The following is a 26,273-nucleotide window of genomic DNA, read 5'->3' as shown; positions in this document are numbered from 1 at the left end:
CCGCTTCTCCAAACAACGAGTTGGGGGCAGATCTCTCTCCGCTGCAGGGGCCTCCCTCTGGAACAGCCTTCCTGCCTCCCTGAAAATTCAGGAGAACCATCTCCGGTTTCGGAAGCACCTCAAAACCTTCCTCTTTGCTTCCGCTTTCTCTCCCCCTCTCCCTTGCTAAAATTACTGAAACTGCACTGAATCTGCAACTGGGCCACTCACCGTTCTCGGTCCCTGGCCCAGCCACTCTCCCCTGCACTGCCTCCCTGGCTACCCCTGCACTGCGGGACTGTGTCTGTATCCCTACAGCCTCCCCTCCCAGAACTTTTCTGCACTTACCTCGCACTTGCCACCAGCTGGCCCTCGTTATTTATCTTGTATGATAATACCCCTGTACTGCACTTTCCCCTCTCCCTTTCCCCTTTGCACTTTTCCCTTCCCTTCTACCCTTGCACTTGCGCGATCTGAAGGACACCTGGCCTAGTAGGATCGTTGTCCGTCTCCCCTTGTTTCCCCCCCCTCTGCCTCGTTGCGCCTTGAAACACTTGTGTACAGGTGCGTTACAAATGCCATATCATATCATATCTTACAAAGTTCAAACAATGGTTGGGGAAACTCTGTTCCCTGGTTGGCCATACTCAGGTTTCCTTTATGTCTCTGGGCCCCCGGCCCTGATGGGCAAGCTTGGTTTCCTCTCACCAGGGTCTGTAATGAAGAAGAACAGCCTACATGCACTTCCCCCAAGCTGTGGTGGGTCCCTGACCCCGATTGGCAGCCCTGCTACTGCAACAAAGAAGAAAAGCCTGGATGCACTCCCAGGCTGTGGTGGGTCCCCGACCCTGACTGGCAGATCTGGTTTCTTCCACTACTATATGCCACCACACAAACAAAGATGTGGTTCACTTCCATGCAAAGTACTATACTTATAGGTTTTGCTCTCCCAATTCTCTTTATAGTCTCATGCTTCGAGGGGCTGACTTAGTTTGTTTTCTGACCAAGTACTTGCACAAGTAAGATCAGGTACTCTTCCTTCTTGTAACCACAAAAGTGATGGGTGGAAGGTTTTGAATGAATCTGTACCACCGGCATTGCTCTGGACAACCTTCCACACCATCGTTTTTTGCCCATAGCGCCATTGCAAAAGGGGTCCAGCCATATGCAAATCTCGGGTACTGCCACCAATGGTAGCAGCCCAGCCCGTACTGCTAGGCTGTGTCCCCTCTGCACAGAAACACAAGCAATGCCAGACATGTTTCGGCCTTGTTGGGCCTCCTCAGTGAGGTGCAGACTGGTTCCCTATGGCGCAGCGAGTAAGGAACCCACGTCTGGCCATACCATCTCTCGCATAGTGAGACAAACTATAACCACAAAAGTGATGGGTAGAAAGTTTTGAATGAATCTGTACCACTGGCATTGCTCTGGGCAACCTTCCTCTCCACTATTTTTTAGCCCGTCTGCACCATTGCAAAATGGGTCCAGCCAAATGCAAACCAGTCAGGTACTGCCACCAATGGTAGCACCCCAGCCACAACTGCAAGGCCAGGTCCCCTCTGCACAGAAACTCTTCCTTCTTGATCTACGTCTGAACTGTAGGGGTCCCAGACTCTGTTCTGTGTGCAATTGGCCTTCGTTATGTTCACAGGGCTCCCAGGACTTCCTGCTCTTCCACGTACCTTGGTTGCTGGTGCGTGATGCTCTTGATGCTTCCTGCATGCATGCCATCAGTGGTGGGGCTTCCCCTGCTTCCTCTCGTCTCTCTGGCATTTGTTGGCTCAGTCGCACCAGGTTTGCTCTCGTCGGCGCGGGACTGTCCATCCCCAATTGCTGACCTTCATGGTTGCTAGGAGCGTTTCCCATGCTGCACACCACGCGGTCTCTGCACACCAGCAGGCTCCACGGCTCCCTGGTCTGCCTTCCTTTTTCCCTGAGTATTCTCCGACTCATGCTTCCTCCTGGGCGGGCTTCACACTTTGTCAAGTCCCTCTTCCTTTTTAACTTGTCTTGACTTGACTGGTTGTCAAGAACCTCTAGAGTGCATGTTCTGGTATCGATAGGCACTCTATATTGCTCTGCGCCTCCTCGTCGTCCCAGTACTGAGTGGGCCATGATGGGACTCACTGGGGCTCTGCTTCGCCTCAGTACTCTCTACTTTGGTTGGTCTACCAAAACACATAGGGTATGAAGATAAAAGTGTAGAGAGAGAAGTTAAAGAAGAGGTGGGGTCATGGTAGGCAAGAGTTCTAGGGTCAGGTGACTGGCGGGGATACTGCATTCTCCCAGGGCCATCACTGGTCTCATAGTTGGTCTCCCTCCCCATGCAATCCTCCCGCTCAGTACCAACCCCTCTGGGACTATCGGGTAGTGGACTCACCCACCTGGGCACATGAGAAGGTGCTCCCCCTGTGGAAGCAGTGACGACACCCTGAGATTTGTCACAATACATAGAAGAAAGGTTTGCTAGTGTGTGATAGCTCTGTGGACCACCTGTGAAAGGCACATAGCAGACTCACTGACATATGATTGTTCTTTGTATTAACTGTGATAGGCACATAGCCGACAGACTATCATATAATGGCTTTGTGTACCACCTTTGATAAACACATTGCAGACACACTCGCTAATGTGTGGTGACTCTATGCATCACGTGTGAAAGGTACATAGCAGAGAGACTTGCTAACTTGTGATATTTGTGTGCATATGCTGCGATAGAAAAGACACAGACTTGCTGACCTGTCAGGGCCCTCGTGTTTAACCAGTGATAGATAAAGTGCAGATGGATTCACTAACGTGGGAGTGTATCATCTATAATTGGTAGAGAGTAGGCAGGCTTGCTGACAAGACAAATCTTTGCATTCACTTTGACAGGCACATAGCAGACAGTCGCTGACATTAGAAACCTCTGTGCATAACATGTTATAGTTATAAAAAAAAAAGAGAGCCTCACTGACTTGCGATGGCTCCATGGTCAACCTGTGATAATGTTCAGACAGATCCACTAATGTGGGAAGGACCTGTACCTGTGTATAGGCACAGAGCACACAGACTTGGCTAACACATGATATCCTTCTGCATAACATGTTAGATACTACTTAAGGGCCTGGCCTTCTTCTCCCTTGCCGTGCTGTTTCCCCGGGCTCAGTGTCAGATTTCCAGCCCAGTCGCCCCCAGCCCACCAGCCAATCACAAGCCACATGCCCTTCCATACATCCAGCCTTGCCTGGGTGTCCTTATCGCTGGCATCTTCGCCAAGGACAAAGCCAAGAACATTACCTGTTTGTAACGGCTAGGGAACGGACAGGAGAAACCCCTGCTTTTCCAACAGGCAGACATTACAATGTGTCTTCAACAGCCACAGTCCATTCCCAAGCTCATGAGGACACAAACTCACAAACTCTTGCCGCGTTATTGAGCTGCAAATCATCTCAATCTCAGCCACGTTCTCTTTCCCTCGTTAGGATATCATCTGCACTATCCTGGCTTTCTCACCACATAATGCTGATTAATTCAAACTAGTCCATCCACCATGCTGTTTACATCACCAACCTCATCACCGCAAACAAAGTCAATGCAATATTTATCTCTGAAACTTGGCACTCCCTCTACCAATGTCTTTGATGGTCTCCTCTCACCTGGGTACAGCATTCAAAATGTTGGCTGCACAGAGAAGGTAAGGAGAGGTGTGCCAGTTATCCACAAATCAGACTCCACCTATACCATGCTCAGTTAAACGGCCATGAAATCCCCATTGCTTCTCTCTTGCCACCTTCTAGCACAGCATATAGATATAATTACATTTCATCTGATTTATGACACACCTTCTCTAAAACACTTCTGACGCCATCAATCGCAAACATCTTCCTAGGTGACTTCACTAACATCCCTAGGGACTCTAAGCTCCACCTCATGGATCCCCTGGAGATAAAACAATGAATGCTAAACCGCACAGACATCATAGGATATATACTCCACCATGTCATCTCAGCATCCTTCTTATACACTGTTTTAAGCCTATCCCACATGACTGGATAGACCACGCTGCCACCCTCATCCGCCTTACTTCTAATGTCCCGTCCAACAAGGGTCGTTGTCAAACGACCATGTCCTTGAGTTTCTCCATTAAGGACTTCCCCTTGGAAGCACTAGAAACAAACTAGCAACTCTAACTCCACCACTCTCCAATGCTGACAGTCCCTTATTAACTCTCAAACAACTATAATGGAATTGGTTGATGCCCATGACCCCTTTAAACTGCTTCACATCAGGGATAAACTCACCATCCCCTGGTACACTGAAGAAATAACCACCAATAACCATACTATCCAGTCACTCAAAAAACTGCTGTAAAGCATAGAGGAATAAAGCCCTCCTCAACTTCAAGGCTTTATGCAGTACTTGCCTGTCTCTCGTCAAAGCCCAAACTGGTTATTACTCATCAACTATTTTGTCCACCACCAACAAGAGTAAAGCTCTCTTCACAGCAGTCAAAAACTCCTCAACCCACTTCCCGACCCTTTAATCCCTGACTCTAAAGAAAAGTGTAACGCCATGAAAAACCTTTTCATCAAGATAACATATGGCAATTGATCCATACCCCAAACTCGTAGTTCCCCACAGCTCTCAACCCCACTGCTTATAACACAATGCAGGACCTCCTTCACTCCTGTTGCCCTCATGCCACTTAAACCAACCACATATCATACAAAGATGATCCCCACTGTCATTTGTGGTGGCAAGGAATGATGAGACAGACCAAGTGGTGCCATAGTGATTACTATAGTCTTTTATTAACCAAAGACAAAGCCTATCTATCCCTATTCTACAGGCAGTTTCCCTACATAAAGAAACTAAACTGAGGTCTGTCAGGGTGTCCGTAGTGTCCAAATGGTAAAGTTCTGTCTTGGTCAAAACCTCTATCTTTCCCTGTCACTACACCAAATAATAACTAAAGTTCAAGCAATTTCTGAGCCCAGGAGGATGGTTCCCTTCTCCTGGATGTGAAAGTCTTTCCAAACAAAAGTTCTTGAAAGTTCAGCAAAAAGAGTTCCAGCAACCAAACGAGCTCCACGAACAGTTCTCAGAAGGGCTACGAGTAGGACTCCCTTCTCCTAGCTAGTTCCTCAATGTTCTGCTTTTTTTTTTTTTTTTTAAATCAACTCTTGTAATTCGCTTTCGGAAATGTCAATGGGCCTCATCACGAGTTCGGCGGTAATGCAACGGTTTTCCCGTCGAGCGTAAATAGCGCTAACGCCGAGCCCCCCGGTGGATAGTCTGCCAGATAACGAGTTTTTGTGCACGCGCACAGGGACATGGCGGTAGCGCAAATAGCGCTCGACGGGTAGAACCCGTAAATCAGACGCACCGTGCGCTAACGCCATACTGCGCTAATAGCGCGCGCCATGAGCGCACGCTATTAGCGCGCCGGAAACGCATCACCGCCAGAACGGGAAACAAAGCGGCGGCCATCTTGGAAATCACAATCCGTCGGATATCACAGCCCCTGGAAGCCATCCACCCCTGGGAACACTGAATCATGTCACAGGAGCCCACTAGGGGCAAGTCTGCCCTGGACAGGGTGAGGAAGCCCAAATTTAGCGACCAGGAGCTGGCTGTACTGGTGGAGGAGGCTGAGATCCACCATGAAGAGCTGCAGCAGTGCAAAATCAGTGGCCAGCGCCGAGCACAGATTTGGCGCAACATCAGCCAAAGGGTAACTGCAGCGGGGCGCGTGCCCCGGGATGGCGAGGATTGCTGCAAGCGCCTCAGCGGCATCCTCTCACAGCACAGGAGTGCAAGCAGGGGCACTGGAGGAGGGCTACCACCACCCCACCCGAACTCACACCCTGGGAGGAGAAGAGGACTACCCTGATACATCGGCACCATCGAGGGAATTGGTGGAGCGGAGGCAGGCACTGGCATTGATCCGACTGCAGGTGAGTCCCACCCCAAATGCATGCAACTGAAAGTACCACACATGCAGACCCTGAGTGAATGAATGTGAAGAAATGCGTGTGAGGCACTGGGCAGGGGACAGACATCCATAGCCATGGGACAGCTAAGTAGAGTGTGAGTGTGCAAGAACACACCCCCAGGACCCTGAGCGTAGTGCACCCCAACCCTGCACGTAATCTTGTCACACAAACATCCCCATGCAGTGTACCTCCACACTCACACCAATCACCACATGGTGACTGAACAAAATGCAAGTCAAATGCATAATTGATACTGTCTATAATCCCACTGGATGGCATGAACTGCTTGATACTAATGTAGGTTGCCTTGAACTCAATCCACACCCTATGTACCCCACAGGCACACAGCAAACCCCATGGGATGAAGATGATGTGGAGGAGGCCACACCATCACGGCGCCCGAGGCAGCGTGTCTCGACCAGCACCACCATCCCAAGGGAACCGACGCAGGCCACATCCCACATCACCACAACACAGCCCAACCAGACCGCTGCAGCACCCACATGTCCGTAGGGAGTCCACGGCCAGCTTGCCCCAAGCCACCAGGCAGAGCCCCGATGCAGAGGGAGTCACCTGTGGATCGAAGCCCGACGTGGGAGTGACACAGCCACGTGCGCATCAGGCAGGATGTCTGCATTCACCCGGAAGCAGAAGGGATGGGCACACCACAGGGGACCCCAGGGCCAGGCACACAGCTAGCACAAACCCCACCTGTGCATGTGCGTCATGTCCACACACCACAGCCAGACGAAGACACGCCATCATATGGCAGCCCTGAAGACCGGCACTCAGAGCCCGGCAGCCCAATCCCAGCCGGCAACATTTCCCCATGCGGCCCCACCCCCCCAACAGCGCACAAGTGGCAGGCCGGTACCTGCCATACCAAGGGTACCCTTTATCACGGGGGCAGCAGTGATGGGACGACTGGACGTGATTGAGGCCAAACAGGCCAAAGTTTAATCCATGGCCAAGGTGCACAGCCGGCACATCAAGGCCATCAGTGCAGCCATATGCCATGGATGCAAGTACATTGCGCGAGACAATGCGCGCACACGCAGAGTGGTGGAGCAATGCACCGTAGCCCAGACAGGGTTTGGACAAAGGGTGAGGGAGTTGTGCGAGGCAGTATCAGCACTTGCTGAGCAGACTCCGTCAGCACATGCAAGCAACCAGGTCAGTCCCATCAACCTCCACTACACCCACGGAGGGATCCCTTGAGCCGTCTCCTAGACGCCGTTCAATGTGCCACCTGAGGTACACACACCAGAGGGGCCTGGACATGGAAAGCGCCCACGACCATCGTAGTTGGACATGGCATTGTTGTGTGTTTCCTGATAACAAACATGCACCTGCCTGCACTGTTGTGGGGAGTTCACTGGGGGGAGGGGGGATTGTGTGCTGGGTGTTCACTGGGGGGGAGGGGGGATTGTGTGCTGGGTGTTCACTGGGGGGCAGGGGGATTGTGTGCTGGGAGTTCACTGGGGGGAGGGGGGATTGTGTGCTGGGTGTTCACTGGGGGAGGGGGGATTTTTATACTGAGAATAAATCACATTTCAAAATTCACAAAGCATGGACAGTAGTGATTGTGATAAAGTGCTCTTTAATGTTGAAGTGACATGTGTAAAATGTAGCCGTCACCCGTTTAAAAAACAAAACACCAATCATGCCCTGTCTGGCCAACCTCCCCTCCCTCAGCCCAACCCTTTGTGCATGTGCAACACCTTCAGGCACGTCATCACCTTCACTCCCATCCTCAGGTGGCTGCACATGAGCATCAGGGGGCAGTGGCACATTCCTGCGACAGCAGATGTTGTGCAGCATGGCACGTCAGTACTATTTTTCCAATTTTTTCAGGTGCATACATTATTGCCCCTCCCGTACGGTCTAGGCACCGGAAGCGTGCCTCCAGCAGTCCAAATGCCCTCTCCACGCAGAGCCGTGTACGAGCATGGGCAATGTTGTATGCCCGCTCTGCTGCAGTGTGTGGATGACGCACAGGGGTCATGAGCCATGTGTACTGGGGGATATCCAGAATCATCTGCAGGGGAGAGAAAGCAGGTTTGGGGACAAGGTAAGTTCAGTGGTTGTACAGGGCTCAGTCATCAGTGTCATTTTGGCATACTTGTCATTTGGTCAATAACATTGTGGAGTGTGCTGTGCTACGAGCAGCATTGATTCTATGAGGTACTCACAACTTGCTACGCCTTTGTTTCAGTATGTAACAGTACTCATTCACTTGTCACTGGGGAAGGGGGCCCTTCCATCTGCTTGTGCATGCGAGAAGTGGCTACCTCATGTGTCATTGCCATTCTCTTTGGCTGCTGTGCATTTGCTGGTTGTCACTATTGTGTATTGTTCTGCAGGCATTTCATTGGCCATTCAGGGCACAGTGTTTGTGGGATGTACATTGGCATTACTCTGACTACTTTTGTGTGGTGCATTTGTGGATGTGGCAACTTTTGTGTTACATTTGCATGACTGTCGGGTGGGCAGGGTGGGATGTCTGTACTGTGCCATTGTGAGATCCATAGTCCTACTCACACAGGAGGCTTTGTGGTGGTAGCCCTTCCATATGTCACTGTGCTGCCACGTGTCTTTTACATCCTGAATGGGTGTCTTCTGCTGTGTTGGACATGTCCAAGGTTTCTCATGCAAGGTGCTTGATTGGAAATGCTGCACTGATGGTGCTGCCTATTGACATTCAGGGATTTCATTGTATGTAACCTGCCCCATCAGTTGTCGATTAACATGCATTACGGTATACATTTGTACTCACCCAGCAGCCATGTGTTTTGCCCTCGGTGCCATTCCATGTACGCTGGCAGGGCACTGTTGCGCAGGACCATGGAGTCGTGGGTGGATCCTGGGTAGCGGGCACATCAGTGGCTGAAGGCGAGATCAGGGCCACATGTGATCTGCACATTCAGGTAATGGTAATGTTTCCGGTTTCTGTAGGCTGCCTCATGTGCCTGGGGTGGTACGAGTGCTACATGTGTGCAGTCCAGAGCTGCTATTACATTCGGGACTTGGGCAATGGCATGGAATTGACACTTCAGCTGGTTCACCTGTGCCTGTGTGGCTGGCAATGCGATGTGCTCATTCACATGATTCAACAGTGCATCCAGAACCTGTCCCAGCATGTCACTGAATGTGGACTGGGACATGCCATGCATCATGGCAACGATGTGTTGGTAGCTGCTAGTCCTGAGGAATTGTAGCACAGACACGAGCTTCACTAGCGGAGGTACTGCTGTGCTGATGGCTATACGGCTGCCGATGTCAGCCTGGATTGTGTCCAGCAACTGGGTGATGGTTGCCCTGTCCAGACGATATTCAGTCACCAACTGGCCATCAGTCAGGGCCCAGGGTGTTTGCCTGACCCTGGGGATGGCTGGCCGCCTTGCTGGTGCTGCTCTCCTCCTCCTTCTCCTCATCCCCACAACCCCCTGCGCTCCCAGGGCACTGGCCTGGTTGGCTGGCCTCTGTAGCTCCAGGCGCAGAAAGTAGAAGTCCACATCAAGGCTCCCGGCTCCAAATGGCAGCATGGTGTTGGGGAGGGTGTGTTGTGCATGGGTAGGTCCTTTGTAGGCCTCCGATTTGCATTGGTATCACCTGGGCCCTTATTGCTGTCTCCTCCCTGCTCCTGTTGGCGGAATGATGTTGGGGAGGGTGTGTTGTGCATGGGTGGGTCCTTTGTAGGCCTCGGATTTGCATTGGTATCACCTGGGCCCTTATTGCTGTCTCCTCCCTGCTCCTGTTGGCGGAATGATGTTGGGGAGGGTATGATGTGCATGGGTGGGTCCTTTGTAGGCCTCTGATTTGCACTGGTTTCTCTTGGGCCCCTATTGCTGTGACCTGTGTTCATTTACCTCAAGCATTTTGCTGGGGGTATTTTCGGCAGAATGTCCGCCGCTTTTCTGGCGCTAATTGCGCCTACGCCGGACTAGTGATTACAATGTTTTAGCGCGAATGGTTACTGGCGCTTTTACAGCCGACGCTTGTACAGCCGGCTGTACTTGCGCCGGCTGCAATGGCGCCGGCGGTATTTGGACTCGTGATCCGACAGACCCTTAAAATCGGTGCTGATAGCGTTACCGCCGATTTTAAGGGTTACCGCCCAACTCGTGATGAGGCCCAATATCTTCTACGTTCTTTGATACTTGAAATTGGACCCCACTGGGACGAGTAAGATGACCCCATAGGTATTCTTGACTTTCCAGGACCACACGTTTGTGGAACTGGCCTCGGATTTGCGGACAAAAATCAACTACTTTCTCCAGATACTTCACAGTCCCAACTCTTCCCGGCCTCCTCCCGGACTTATCTTGGTTCCAGATACCTTTCCCCATGGAACCTCTTCACTGATTTTGCCAGGGGGCGCCGGTTAACTTCTTCTATCACTTTACTTCCACGATTTACTCCTCTCTGCAGCCAACTATTATGCTTGAAGGTCTCGGCCTAGTTGTTGGGCCGATTGGTCCACCCACGACAGGGTACGCCACCATCTTAGACCTTCTCACTGCTGTCATCTATGCGGCTTCACGTTAGACTTGCGGTTTTAGCGCAATTGTTGCACCCAATTATCCACCCATTACAGGTCATGCCACCAGTGTTGCTTCTCTCCACTTTCAGTATGCTGGCCTCACACCAACCTGCAACAAACATTTCAGGCATCCCGCTGCTCACCTTTGCTGCCTCTTTATAGTCCCCAGAGCCCACATTCAGCTTCGCAGGCTCGCCGGAGGCCCTCTTGGTCGCCAGGTTCTCCTCCTCTTTGCAAATCGCGGTCGCTCGGCTCCAGCCGGATGGGCCACACTGCAAAAAGATCACTTGCTTCCACTCTCCTCATCGGGTGGCGAGAATAATGTCCTTCTTTGCTGCTTAGCTTAAGGAGCGGCGACAGCCCCAGCGTAACATTGGTCCAATTGCTTACAGCTGGTGGAGTGTTCTTCGCACTTGACTGTTGCATTTTCCGACTTTTCTTCACCTATGTATTTATCTTAATAGATTTGTCAGGAATGTTACAATAACATATTGTTTCAGACTTCACCATACATCCAGTGAACTGGGGTATTGATATCAGCCCAGGGGGTTGGGAGATAAAGGGGGTGCATCTCAGACTCGCAACCTTATCCTCAGGAAGGGAGTCCCTCCCCATGCGATCCTCCTGCATGTTACCACACCCAGGGTGACTACTGGTTAGAGGTCACACCTCCCTGGCCTCATGGAAAGGGGCTCCCCTCTGGGGAGAAGTGACGCCATCTGAAGGATAGTCACACATCCTAAAAGATCAATAGGAATGCCCTTAACCTCCCTCCTTAAAACAGTAAATACCTCACTCACACAAGGCATCTTTCAAAGGACCCTAAAACAGGACTCATCCTCCCTCCTACAAAAAAAGTACCTTGAACCCTGACAATCTTGTAAGCTACTGTCCGATTTTTAGCCTCCTATTAATGTGGCAACAAGCCACAAAGTGGCGGGCCAATACCGCCCCAGGTAGTGCCCCGGGGGCATTACCTCGGGGCAGTATTGGCCCGCCACCGAGTGGCTTATTGCCATTAGTACCCCGGCCCATTAGGCTAAAAAATGCCCGCCGCTATGGAAAGGGAAAACGTAGTCCGTTTTCCCTTTCCATGGCAGCCATCGGGAGCGGACGTGCTGGGAACAGAAGTGTTCCCAGCGCGTTCGCTTCCGAGACCAGAAGAAAAAAGAAGGTAAGAGGAGTCGGGAGGGCGGAAGGGAGGGGATGGGGAGGAAGAAAAAATAAATAAATAAACGTACCGCGGTCTCCGGCGGGGGACAATGGAAGACTCCAGCCGTGTGGAGGCTTGAGCGGGGATGGCCCCGCTCCCAGTCTCCACACGGCTGGAGGTTTCCATTGTCCCCCGCCAGAGACCGCGGGATAGAAGGTAAGTGGGATGGGGAGGGAGGAGGGAGGAAAGGCTGGGGAAAAAAAAATAAATCTTACCTGCGTCCCCGGCGGGGGACGAAGGAAGCCTTCAGCCATGGGGAGGCTCAGAGCGGGGATTGCCCTGTTTCGAGCCTCCTCATTGGCTGAGGGGCTGCCATGCCCTTCGCCGGGAACAGAGTAGCCGGCACGCACGGCGTGGACGGGAATAACGTGTGGTATGGCTCGCAAATCACCACACAGTATTCCTGTTTAGCCGCACGTGCCGGGTACTAATTGGAGAAATCCTTCAGTAGCCAGTTGCCAACCAACTCCATGATTTGATTAACTAACACAGCCTCTGTGATTAACAATCTAGTTCTGGCACTGAAACTGCCATCATTCAGGTCATACACAATGCTCTTAAAATCAGTCACTTCTCTCTGCTGGAACAGACCAGACATTTCTTGCTAAGTTGCAATTCAACCATAAGTGATGTGATCACATTTATTTTGGGGTGTTCTTAGGCCATTTATTTTCCCTAGTTTTCCACTGCATTATTGCCCTGGCTGCACCATCTCTTTCATCGACACAGGCAGCTTGTTCTCTAAGACCCTTTTTGTGGCTCTACATTCTGAGATCCCTTTTGAAAGTTTATGTCATGTAAGAGCCCAAGGTACAAGTGGCTTCTTTCAAACATCGTCTGAAGCTCCAGAAGAGGTGTAGCTCACTGACACAATCTGGAGACCTTGGAAAGTTTGCACAAACGGAACTATCCCCTTGTGAGTTGCACAGTGGGGCCTTGAGGGTCCCTGAGGCCCTGTTGCATTTCCCCTCCACACCTATTCCTGTGGGGGCAGATATTGGGTACCCATGTTGATCAACTCCTCTAATAATGGTACCACGATATGGGAATATTCTTCTGAGGTGGGTGCTTCTGTGCACAATCACATAGAGCTCCTGCTCTACCTCCAATACCAGGCTGTAAGACAAAATCTGATTGAATGAGAACAATCTCAGTGTCATGACCCATCGGACACGCCCCTTCTGGGCCTCCTTGTCCCTGTCACGTCGGGGCTTGCACTCTGTTGTACTACCAACATGGCCGCAAACACTGAACGCTACCTACCAGCCTTCACGTTCATTGCAGCACGCTCGATAAAAGAGCCACACCCCCGTGCTTCCGCGCGTCTCAACGCTACTGTTAGCTGTGGCTAGACGTGTGCTCGTAGTTCGCTTTCACAGAACTTTGTTGCCTTCCTGGTTCCCGGATCCTTGCTTCATTCTATCCCTTCTCCTTCTTACCCAACCTTTTCCCGGAACCCGTGCACCCGCCTCCGAGTGCTTCTTCCCCTTATTTCTTTCCTGGATTACCTGGAGTTTACTATCGATCCCGGACAAGAAGTTGAACGAACACTGGAAGCCGAAGACTGGCCGAGCAGGCTTGTACAAGACCCGAACCATAAGGAAGAAAACTTCTACAACGGAATCCATCAAGCAGCGAAAACAGGTGAGAAAGGGGGAAACCTGTGACACACAGTACCCATGTGCATTTACCCTATATCCAGCCTGACGTCTACAATAAATACCCTTAACACCAGACTTATTTGGCAGGTGTTCCTTTGGTCCACCACCTTGTCTGTATCCCACTTACTACAGATGACTGACCCATTGCCCCATTATCTACTATTAACTCTTACCGTGACACCCATGGACAGAGTATGACTGAGGTATCAAAGGTGTTGTATGTGTAAGGGGGTGAGGTCTGCATACATTATTCCATTGCTTTCTTTTGCTTTGCATGACATGATCCAATCGCTGTAATGAGAGTAAGGCTTTGCTAGGAACCTATAATATCTTGAACCAAAACAATAAGTATGGGGGGGGAGGGTCATTCATGGAAGTGCTACATGATTCAGAAACATATCTTGAGATTCCAATCAATATAAAACAGGCTACCCTGTTGTCGGTCTGTGGGTCAACCCCTAAAAGGCAGGAAATGCGGATTATCATGGTAGAGTATGGGGCTTCCTTGTGAAGAAAGAATTCATAGGTGCTGTGGTACAAGACTTCTGCCACAAGGTGGTAATGGGGTCAGTAATGGCCATATTGAAAGGCATGGCTTTTCCTGTAGGGGCTCCCTCATCCAAAATGTCAGTCACATCATATCCTGACCGAGTTCTGGCTGGGGCACTGCTACCTAGTGCATCCACTCCCCTGTCCACTGTGGAACGATACTTTGCACTTGCTTGACCATAAGGGTGGGCTTGCCGAGTGTCCACATCAGAGGAAGTGTCCAAGCCACTTGCATCTCAAATCCCCTCTGCCACGGCTATCAAATCAGCCACATCTGAGAAAGATATGTGCCTCCATTGCCTGAATTTGCAAGATCAATCAAACGTCTCGTGGACATCATTGCCACCAAAAATCAAAGCCATAGTGCCGAAAATAAACAGATCGCCACTGAGGCATGTACGATCAGATGGATATTGACGCTGACTGATCCACACCAGATGGAGTGTGCTGCTTCAAGGAGTCACCCGTACCTGTAGCTGCTTTCTTAAACATGACGAGCATTTGCGCTTTAAAAACATCCCACTCGGTCCTAGATGTAGGCCCTGAAGCCGACTTAACGCGTATGTCAGAGGAACCAGAATAGTACATTTGTCGATGACGCCATTTCTTTTTATAGGAAGAGGAGAACAAGGAAAGACTGCGCAAATGTGATCACTTTTTGGTCTCTTTATGGTGCCTAATATCCTTTGCCAGAGTGGGCCCCTCCGTATTGAGCTTTGACGACCAGGCGGTCCAGCAGGCCGGAGACTTTGACGGGGGTGAACCTAATGCGAGTTTCGTAGCCCTCTTCGCAGTTATTTCGGGTTCATCTTCATGCAAGAACTGCAGTCCTCAGTGACGTGACCGATGCCGAGGCACCACACGTAGACACTGTGTGGGTCTTAAATGGACATCTTGGAACGACAGTACTTGCACCGCTTGAAGCCCGACACCTTGGGAGCGACATAATGTTGAAACCGCATTGAATAAGATGAAAATTTGTAGGTTGAAAATAATATTGCTCTGAGAGAAAGTGAGTTGTACCGATGAGCAGCATGCTGAGCGTGTGGAAAAAAGAAACGGAGGGACAGGGGCATAATGACACAGTATATGTTGGGCGACTAACATTACATCTGGAGTCAAGAGGGATCGACGGGTGAGTCGAGGTGCAGTAACGCCCCATGTTGAAAAAAAATTGCGAGCAGCTGACACTAGAATGGATATCTATCTGATGAGGAATCTGCGGGAGAAAAGCAATCCACTGAAATGTGTTTTGCATAAAAATAGAACTGGGTAGCCATACTTGCTCCCTCTCACTCTTTCACTCCGTTCAATGATCTTACTCTCTACTTTTGTCTTCGACCTCTCTCAATTCTTACCCCCCTACCCTCCCACTTGCTCTTACTACCCACACTTTCCATTCTCTCCTCTGACTCTCTCCCTTTTCCCTATCTACTTCCACCTCTTTCCTCCTCTGTCCATTCAATTTTCTCACACTCCTCGCTCTTTTGTCTCTCATGCTCCCCTTCTTCACCTATGACAGTCTCCACCACTTTATATGCCCCTCTAAAACTCCTGCATATAATTTGCCCTCTCTACCACTCACTACTCCTTTACTCTACCACTCACCTCTCATTTCCACTTCAACCCCCTCTACTCCTTCGACATCTACACTCTTCACCTACCCCTTTTATACATCCTGCACACCACAACACTACTGCTAATCTCACATACACTCACAATCACAGCTCCCTCTGGAGTCACTGGTTACCAATCCCACACAGAGTGTACGCAAGTCATCCACAGATTATTCAGCACTTGGTTCAACCTTCTGTGCACCTCACTGATCAAAAGGTTTTGGGGCATCTAGGAAGGGGCTAGATGATGCATATACATCGCTTAAGGGGAGCCAGAGTAAATCTAAAATAGGATAACCACTTGTTACTGTGAATTACCCCATGAAAACCAGGGTATGTGAATTACCATAGGTGTGCTCAGGCCATGAAATCATGCACCCCCACAATGAAAAGGTACGTGGGTGTCCAGGGAGGAGATAGATGGTGCTGATACATTGGTTGGGACCGGAGTAAATATAAAAACAGGAAGACCACTTGTGTTAGTGTGAGTTAACTCCAGGGAGGCAGGGGGTGTGAATTACCATAGGTGCAATCAGGCCATGATATCTTGCACCCCCACAATCAAAAGGTATGGGGTACCCAGGGAGAGGCTAGATGGCACCTCTACTTCGGTTGGGACCAGATTAAACATAAAACAGGATGACCACTTGTGTTAGTGTGAATTACTGCAAGAGAATTAGGGGATGCAAATTACCATGGGTGCAATCAGGCCATGATATCTTGCACCCCCTCTACCAAAAGGTATTGGGGTGTTCCGGGAGGAACTACATGGTGCCTCTACAGTGGTTAGGACCAGAGTAAACACAAAGCAGCATGATCACTGTGTCACTGTAAATTAACCACAGGAAGGCAGGGGATGCGAATTACGATAGGTGTGTTTAGACCATGATATATTGCACCCCCACAATCAAAAGGCATGGAGATGTCAAGGGAGGGGCTAGATGGTGCCCTTACATCGGTCGCGACCAGAGTAAACATAAAACAGGATGAACACTTGTGTCATTGTGAGTTAACCCCAGGGAGACAGGGGATGCGAATTACCATAGGTGTGTCCAGGCCATGATATCTTGCACCCCCCACAATAAAAAGGTATTGGGGTGTTCCGGAAGGTGCCTCTACATTGGATAGGACCAGAGTAAACACAAAACAGCATGATCACTTGTGCACACTTGTGTCACTGTAAATTCACCACAGGAAGGTAGGGGATGCGAATTACCATAGGTGTGTTCAGACCATGATATCTTGCACCCCCACAATCAAAAGGTATGGAGGTGTTCCCAGGAGGGGCTGGATGGTGCCTCTACATTAGCTGGGACCAGATTAAACAATAAACAGGATGACCACTTGTGTTAGTGTGAGTTAACCCCTGGGAGGTAGGGATGCGAATTACCACAGGTCCGTTCAGGCCATGATATCTTGCATCCCCACAATCAAAATGTATGGGGGTGTTCCCAGGAGGAGCTACATGGTGCTTCTACATTGGCTGGGACCAGATTAAACATAAAACAGCATGACCACTTGTGTTAGTGTGAGTTAACCCCAGGGAGGGAGGGGATGCGTATTGCCATAGGTGCAATCAGGCCATGATATAATGCTCCACCACAATGAAAAGGTATGGGGGTGTCCAGGGAGGAGATAAATGGTGCTGATACATTTGTTGGGATCGGAGTAAATATAGAACAGGATGATCACTTGTGTTAGTGTGCATTACTGCAAGAGAATTAGGGGATGCAAATTACCATAGGTGCAATCAAGCCATGATATCTTGCACCCTCTCAACCAAAAGGTATTGGGGTGTTCCGGGAGGGACTAGATGGTGCCTCTACATTGGTTAGGACCAGAGAAAACACAAAACAGGATGACCACTTTTGTCAGTGTAAATTATCCACAGGAAGGCAGGGGATGTGAATGACCATAGGTGTGTTCAGACCATGATATATTGCACCCCCCACAATCAAACGGTATGGGGGTGTCCCACGAGGGGCTAGATGGAGCCTCCACATTGGTTGGGACAAGATTAACCATAAAACAGGGTGACCACTTGTGTCATTGTGAGTTAACCCCAGGGAGACCGGGGATACGAGTTACCGTAGCTGTGTACAAGCCATGATATCTTGCACCCCCACAATCAAAAGGTATGGATGTATCTAGGGAGGGGCTAGATGGTGCCCTTACATCATTTGTGTTACTCACGGTTGTGTTGGCCAGGCCGGGGCGTTGCTCCCACCTCAAATCGACAGACAAGAGGGAGCGAAGTTGAATAGTTCAGCCCAAGCTGGGGTGATCCCACTAGGGGTTTCCCAGAACCAGGCCTCCTCAACTTGAGGAGCTCTTTTAGGCAATACGCCCCTCTGTCTTTAGAAACCCAGACAGAGAGATTCCTCAAAAGAGCGAGGATGTCCACACCGCAGAACCAATGCAGTAAGAAGAAATGCGAGATATTAGATGTCAGGATGATATAACCTGTTCAATAGGATGCCCTAAAAGAGTAGCTCTGCCTGGTAGGGTTGGACAGAACAACAGTAGGGTAGTGCCTTTTTAGAAGAGCTGCAACTAAAAGAGAAAGGAAGATGGGTAAGGTTGTCTATCTAATAAGTCAGAAAGATAGTAATCAACACTGAATCAGCTTACCCAATGTAGAAAAGTAAAAGGACTTAAAGAAACAACGGAGGTACAAAATAAAAAAAAAGAAGGGTTAGTAAGGGTACTACTTCCCAGACGGCACGAGGGACGCCAACTAGTGTCGGGGTGGTGCACGAATCAGGGTAGCGTCCAGGAGTGCACGTTAGTTCAAAGAGTGTCTTTATCAAACAGCACAATCCAAATAAAGTATAGTATAGTTCCAAAGGTGTAGGTATCCAAACTGAGCTGCAGCAGGGTTAGGTCGTATAATTACCACAGAAGAGGTTGTCAAGGCAGGAGAGAAGAATTGGTTGGAGCGGATGACAGTAGTTAAATGGAAGGAGAGTTGTATACTGATCTAGATGTAGCAAAGTGGGTTGGTTTCCCAGGTATCAAGATCTTGTCCCCAAGAGTGGAGTAGGGAGCCAACCGCCAGAGGGAACGAGTGGAAACAAGATCAGAGCGTCTCGGGAGACGCAGGTAAAGAAAAGTGAGCGAAAGCTCGAATGCGTCAAAGATGCGAGTCCGGTTCACCAAAACACAGAAGGGGCAGGCTGTAGCAAGTCGAGCAGGCAAGCAAAAGTCCAAAATACAATGAATCGGTCCAAAACGAAGCAGGATTGAAGAACGCTAATTAGAAGCGGCATCTTCCGGGAAGCGAACGCTTATGTATGTTTGTTAAGGGGTGGAGTCTCCCTCGCTGCGTCCCGATCAGCTGACTGGGCACGTGACCCGTTCGAATCCTGGCCCAGGAAACGCTATGTCTCCACGGCAACTGCCAACGCTGCAGGAATGAAGCGGCAAGACGCCCATGCCTGCGGGGAGGAAACAGAGACGTAACAATTTGGGGCCAGAGTAAACATACAACAGGATCACCGCTTGTGTCTGTGTGAGTTAACCCTAGAAAAACAGGGTATGTGAATTACCATAGGTGTGCTCTGGCCATGAAATCATGCACCCCACAATGAAAAGGTATGGGGGTGTCCAGGGAGGAGATAGATGGTGCTGATACACTGGTTGGGACCGGAGTAAATATACAACAGGATGACCACTTGTTTTAGTGTGAATTACCCCAAGAGAAATAGGGGATACAAATTACCATAGGTGCAATCAGGCCATGATATCTTGCACCTCCCGCAATCAAAAGGTATGGGGTGTCCCGGGAGGGGCTAGATGGTGTTTCTACATTGGATAGGACCAGAGTAAACAAAACAGGATGACCACTTGTGTCAGTCTAAATTATCCACAGGAAGGCAGGGGATGCGAATTACCATAGGTGTGTTCAGACCATGATATCTTGCACCCCCACAATCAAAAGGTATGGGGGTGTCCAGGGAGGGGTTAGATAGTGCCTCTACATTGGTTGGGACCAGATTAAACATAAAACAGCATGACCACTTGTGTCATTGTGATTTAACCCCCCTGGAGACAGGGAATGCAAATAATCATAGTTCAGGCCATGATATCTTGCACCTCCACTATCAAAAGTGTTTGTACTGTTCTTGTAAGTGTATGAATGCTGCACCTCTGGTACATTTGCATAGTATTCAACGCTGTGACGTGCGCTTTGAGCCATGATTTGAAAGGGCAAAATTGTTTCGATGTAGTGGGTCACATAGGTTTGATAAAATGTCCTCTCCACACATAATGGAATATTCTCTGCAGGCCTGGGTGAAGATGTGTGGGGGACTATTTCAACATGATGGTTGAGGGCTCCCCTTGCTTAGAGCAGAAAGGAGTCTGAGGCTCCTGTGGGGGTGGAGGGCATACATTATAATGGAGATAAAGATAAGGTTAATAGCCGCCAATTATCACGAGCCATAGTTGTGAATGATCCTTCTTCATAAGAAAGTAGGTGAAGTGGAGGAAACAGTGTTGAAAGTAGGTGATAATGTTTCCGTTTCCCTCAATGGGGCTCCAGCAGCAGCTTGTAAGGTGATCACTACAAAGCACACACTGTAAGACCCAGAAGGTGAGCAATATATAAAGGAATATATTGCTGTGTTATTACACTGCTGAGTGGCAATATGGGGGCTGTTGCTGGGGGTCCTCTGAGGCTTGAGGCCCCTTTCATTTGAAAGGGTTGAAAGGCCATGCCACCGTCCCTGATTCTCGGCTAATGTGCTGTCTTTGTTGCTTACTAGCAAAGTATACAGCAAACATGGCCTGGAAGAACCTAGCAGCTACGCACCAAGGCTATACAGCCGTACAGTCCTGTTAACATAAAACGATAAGTTCATAACTGGTTTATAAATACACATGTGCAAACTGAGCTAAATATAACTCTTCCATTGACCTGGATGTGGACGCTTGGCAGTAGATTGTGTTTTTGCAGAGCTTGCTTGGTGCCCCCATCTTTCCTCTAAAACTAGCTTGCAGAGTTTAAGTAAAAGGACGTAATGTCTAGTTCCTGCGCACTGGTCTTTTTGAAGGGCTATCCCTGGCACCTTTGCTCCCAATGTCTCGTCCAACACTTAGAGGCTCAATATTATAGCATAACAAGACAGAGTGCGGGGCAGTACTCTGGACGGCCCAAACAACTTCAGTGGCTGGGAGCAACAGGGGAGAAAATGTAATGTTGGTTCTACCACAGTTAGTCCCCTATACTAGAATCTCTGGTGCACTGACTGGATGGTGAGACTGTCTGCCTGTCAAATCAAGTTATACGTGACAGGTGGAGGGCCAGTGCAGCAATAATGCAATTCTATGTGAGCATATTGGAGCCACTAGCAGAGGAGCACCAGCATACAATAATGTTTCCCTAAACTTATTAAAATTGTCCCATTGTAAGGGTGTAAACGTAATCACTTATAAGCACTCCAATTTTTGCAGTTAAAGTCAGTGAGCCTCATTATGAGTGCACAAGTCCAGTAACAACGGACCGGCACACTACGAGTCTGAGGGCTGGTGCCGTCCCGCCCGCTAGGGTCAGACCTGGCGGGCGGAACGGTGCCCGCCCACAGACTTTCACTGAAGCACCGGCACCGTTATTTACGGTGCTGGTGCTTCCGTCATCCCCATTCCCATTGAGTGCTATGGGACTCAAATGGGAATGGGGATTTACCGTTTACCGGCGCCCGACTTCCCGGAACACTGGAGTTGTAATACCCTGGTGTTTCCGGCAAGCCAGGTGCCACTAAATATTTCAAGTCCGGCAGCAACCCGTCGGTAGCACCGGCAGGGTTACTGCCAGACTTGTAATGAGGCCCATTGTGAGATTACATTATTTGCACAGGATCACACATTTACGCTAAAAAGTGAAGCAGGGATTTTAACCCACTCTGCAATTTGGGCACGGCCATCTTCTTCCACGCTTTACTTGGAACAAATATTTAAGTTTTGGGTGTGAAGACCTACAATAATACTGTCCTATAGAGTTTACTTGCAAAATCCAGAAATTGCATAGTAAAGCATCATGACAACATCTAAATACTTATAGCAGCAGCATATTGGGCCACAATAATATCAGTGTACCTTTATTTTCCACATCCGGAATGGAAAACTATAAGATGCAAAAAGCAAAATATCTATGTACTCACTTTATTTTCAGCGCTTTAATACACACAATAAAAGAGGCTAAAAAACTCCCTTTGGTTTAGAGATGTGTCACAAAACTCCAGTGTGGTGTTATGCATGGTTTTAAGAACATTCAACTGAGGACATGAAAGCACACTTCACGTTTTAGGATATGAAGCTATTAGACATTATGGGTGTGTACACATTTTAAAAGTGTGCTTTATTGTGTTGCAACTTTAACTGTAACAGATTTGCAAGGTGACTGGTGGTCTTTCAGTTGGAAAGTCACCATTATGAATAAGCAAGCCTCGCTGCCGATGACTAAAGAAAAATAAATGTGTTGTTGGGTTTATTATGCAGACTGTGTGTCTCCAGGGGCTGTGACACTGACGAAACAAAATGTGTCCCATGTTTCTGATCCTTTTGTTAGCAACTAACATTTCGTTGCAAGCCTGCCCTTTTTATGATATTCTGCAGCCCCACAGATGACAGGAATGGGCAGGGGCACAGCGACAAAGACATCACTGGCCAATCCCAGGAATGGAGCTGTTGGAGGGCGGGCTATCAGGCTATATTTTCTCTTTTTTCATTTTTACGCTGTTTGTATGGCTGTAGCCATCGGTGGATGGGCGGGGCATCCAATTGAGCGTGGCTCCGCCGAACACAGCCTCCCACAAGCTACCATGGGATGCAGGATAGCATACAACACCGGCGTAGAAGGAGGATTCCAGACAAGCACAAATGGCAGTTTTAAAAATACCACAACTACCCGCGACCCATCACGGAGAAGACCCTGTGAAACCAGTCGTGCTGTGACATGTTCACACAGACCAAGAAGAATCCTAACCCATACTTAACCCGAGTAGATGGACTAATGAGGCTGCACGAAGAAGACGAGAGACCAAATCTGAATGTTTCACTGTTAAAAAAAAAAAAAACATTTTAGGCTAATTCGTCACACAAACGTGCATAAACAAACATTAGCCAGGCACTGCTATTGGTTTCTCGCATTATTTAGCACCTGCTACCACCAATGGCCAAATTGGCCAGTATAATACCACTACGGCTGTTCCCGACAAATGCCTTTCCCTTTCCTACACAAACGGCCGAACTGGTGGCATTGTTAATGCTTGTTATATATTATGTGTGACACTTCATTGTAAACTAAACAAATCGCTTATCCCTATGTACTTCGTTCTTTTCAGAAATTATTCAATTTGACACCCCATCCCTTTCCACTATCCCAAGGTCTTCTGCTACGTGCAGGAGCCCACCTTCTCATTGCTGATTGTCTGCATCAAGCCTGAACCGCTCCCGTGAGCCTGAGCACCGGTGTTACGTAATATTTGTTATCCAATACCGATCCGGTATTTATCCCCTGGTCTTCGGCTGTGTTTGGCTCATTGCTGATTGGTTGCATTAAGCCTTAGCACCGCCTCCTTGAGCAGCACCGGCCCATCTTCCGAACTGTCACAGACAAAAGCTGCAAAGTACCGAGCTGCTTCCGTTGTTGTAAAAAGATAAACGCTGTTTATTCTCAGAGAAAGATGTGCATTAAAACAGGAGACTGTCTTTCACCGTTGACGTAAAGCTTTCTCTCAGAACAATCTAAAGCCACAAAAGGACGAAGCTCGGTATTTCATAAAGTTTAACTTGTCATTAAAATACGAGGCTTCGACTGATGAAGCCATTAATGGCTCTTTACAGTTCATGAAATATCGAGCTGCGCTGTGGTAATAACAAGACAGTTACAGCTTATGAAATGTTTTTCATAGCTCTCAACCATTTGTGCTGCAAAGGCAGGTGAAATCACCCGATTCTGTTTTTTGGCGGGTGAGACGCCCATTGGAATGAATGGGCGTGCAGGAGGCTTGGCGGGTGATTCAGCCCTTTACAAGGCGTGTGACACCCGCCAAAAGCGTGCGAGTTGAGAGCTATGGTTTTTTAAGCCTCCATATATTGACCAGTCGGGAGTATCCAGCATTTTAAGAGTGGGTGAAGGCGGGCGGGGGTAGCCAGGATGTCCTGCTACTGTACCCTGAAATGCAGTGCGCAATTCCACGTGGTCTCATTCGCGCCCACAAACTGCCCACCCCGGCTCAATGTACTTTTTTGGTAACATTACTGTTGGTAATTAGGATTGCCCCAGGCCGCCCTTCCACACACAAACGCACCTGCATAGGAAATACTCAGACACGTCTGTGCGGTTCAGGGTCCCAGCCACGAATGACACCTTCGGGTTCCTCCTTTATTAAACTTGGAACGAGGCTTGCGCATGCGTACAAATAATTTGTACGCTCCGTAACATTTCTCCTTTTCTTTAAACGAAAAACAGAACAGTAACACAACATAATGCAACAACCCAAAGTGGGTCAATTTATATTACCACCACAGTTGCTCAGGCGTCGGTGTCCATTACATAATCCTGGAACCGGGCTGGACACCTCCTCGCCTCCCTGCTCGGCTACCTCCAGCTGGCGTCCGGGCCGGATGTTATGAGTCCAGTGGTGGAGGGTCCCCTCCACTGTCGTCCCCTTTGGTCATCTGGGCGATGCCCGTTTCCCCCAGCTCGTTTGCTCTGTGGCTTCCTTAGGACAGATGGCCCTCAATTTTTTTGAAATACAACACGTTCCGTGTCACGGTTCCACGTCCATCAGCCGCAGTTATCATGGATCCCTTGACATGTGTAACACCCATGGGCTGGGGTTCGTATGTAAGGGACATCTTCCCCTCTGGATGTCGGTTGTGCACCAACACTGTGTCTCCTACAGAAATGACCTTGCCTTGTAGATTTCTCCGGCTGCTTTCCTTCTCACTCCGCACCTGCCGCTTCTCTCGGACTCAGTCATTGTCGATTGTACCTGGTTCTCTTCCCTCCACCTCAGGTATGAGACCTCTGGGGCAACGCTTAAACAGCGCCTCAGCAGGCGCTACTCCGGTGGACTGATGTGGAGTTGCCCTGTACTCCCTTAGGAATTCAAACAAGTTCTGACGTAGCTCACCTACAAACAAGTTCTGACGCCGCGCCTTGAAACACTTGGGTATAGGCGCGTTATAAATGCCATATCATATCATATCACCTCCTCCATTCAGCGATATTCTGAACACTTTGTCTAATGTACGCATGAACCTTTCGGCTTTACCGTTGGCCCTCGGCCCGAGGGAAGTCACTTTTCGATGTCGTATGCCCCGGTCCTCCTTATACTTGGAAAACTGCTGACCTTGGAATGGCAGGCCGTTGTCCAAGCATAATTAGTATGGAAAACCATGTGTAGCAAAAATGTTCTCCAGAGCTAGTGTGGTATGATCGCAGGCTGTAGACTCCACCAGCTCAATCTCCGGGTACCAGGACCACTGGTCCACCACTGCCAGGAAGTACATGCCCCGCCCCGTGGACCTGAAGTCCGCGTGCACAGTTCCCCATGGCTGTTCTCTCCTTCCCATATATTGTATCACGGGTCCCCTCTAGGCAGGGCTGGCAGCCTGACACGGAATACATAGACGCACATATTCGTCCACGCGTCCATCTAGGTCCGGGTGTTAGGAAAGATTTCATAATTGTAGGTAATTTTCCTTCCATGTGGCAACCCCTAAACTTTTTGCTGTTGTTTTTCACCTTGTTCTTGACTTTGCCAGAGAAGTGCAGCCTTCTGCCGCACTCCTCTGGGCTTTCGCTCCTTTTCTTATGGGGAAACTGACATGCCCTTAAGACAGTCAGTACCGGGGAACGCTGTTTCCCGTAGTTTCTTTTATCGTGTTGCGGCTTTAGTGCAACATGACACAAGAGGGCACTGTAAGCTAAGTTACAGCTCTCTTGGGTCTCTAGCCTTCTGCAGGCCCTAGATACTCTTTTAGGATGGTATTTGATCGGTGCAAGTCATTCAGGGACTCGAATGGTGGCAGCGATCGTTTTGTTTATTTTGAGCTCCTTTTGGCGTTCTGAGCACGTTTTTCGCACTGAACCCAAAATGGTGGCCTGGCTCCCAAAATGGCCAGACCACGAGGCTCCTTTGTCTTGTCCACTGACCGTCTTGCTCCCTTCACCTTCCCCAGGTCGAGCGACCCGGGGCCTTCCTTATTTGGGCATGTACTTTCCCGCGAAACGTGGTTGCTTTCGCGGGCTTCTACATGTCGTTTGTGTACCTCCAGGGTGTGGGCTGGGATGTCTGGTCCCAATACACATCCTGGGTGCCAGAGAGTCTAGGGTGGTGTGAATGCCTGGGACCACCGTGGTCCGTGATTGGTCCACGTATGGTGTGTGTGTTGATGAGCGGATCTCCCATTGGCTCCCCTCTGTTTTGGCGCGAGGGGAACCGTGGATAAGAGGGGGCTGGAAACACCACTACCATGTCGATCTCCTGAGTTCTCACGAACGAAGGAATACAGGAGCCAAGTATCCTGCAAACAAGAGGCTGGACCGAGGAATCGCTGGTGACCCGCTGAAGGAATCCTCCTTTGCACTGCTGTCGTCCTGTGAAACCCTTTCCTCCTTTGATCGAACCAGAAGGCCTGTACTGGTGCTTCGACCTTTGGAATAGCAGGAACAGCTATTCCCGGCGACTTCATCATCTCCTGCCAAGTAAGCCTTCGGAAGCG

At 49.4% G+C, this 26,273-nt stretch overlaps 1 protein-coding gene across 2 annotated transcripts in view; it reads right to left on the bottom strand.

Moving 5' to 3' along the window:
* Positions 1–26,273, bottom strand: part of GSKIP (GSK3B interacting protein) — a 480,402-nt gene that overhangs the window by 440,144 nt on the left and 13,985 nt on the right. Inside the window, exon 1 of one of the 2 annotated variants that reach the window (XM_069637713.1) lies at positions 22,536–22,557. The exons of the other annotated variant lie outside the window; for it this stretch is intronic. The gene's annotated coding sequence lies outside the window, so the exon portion shown is untranslated. Of the gene's footprint in view, positions 1–22,535; positions 22,558–26,273 lie in introns of those variants that run through there. 2 annotated transcript variants of the gene reach the window in all.

The sequence above is a fragment of the Ambystoma mexicanum genome, chromosome 14 (assembly GCF_040938575.1).
Source record: "Ambystoma mexicanum isolate Mex_15411 chromosome 14, UKY_AmexF1_1, whole genome shotgun sequence".
In the NCBI taxonomy this organism is placed as follows: Eukaryota; Metazoa; Chordata; class Amphibia; order Caudata; family Ambystomatidae; genus Ambystoma; species Ambystoma mexicanum.
This window is presented reverse-complemented; position numbering and strand designations above follow the sequence as displayed.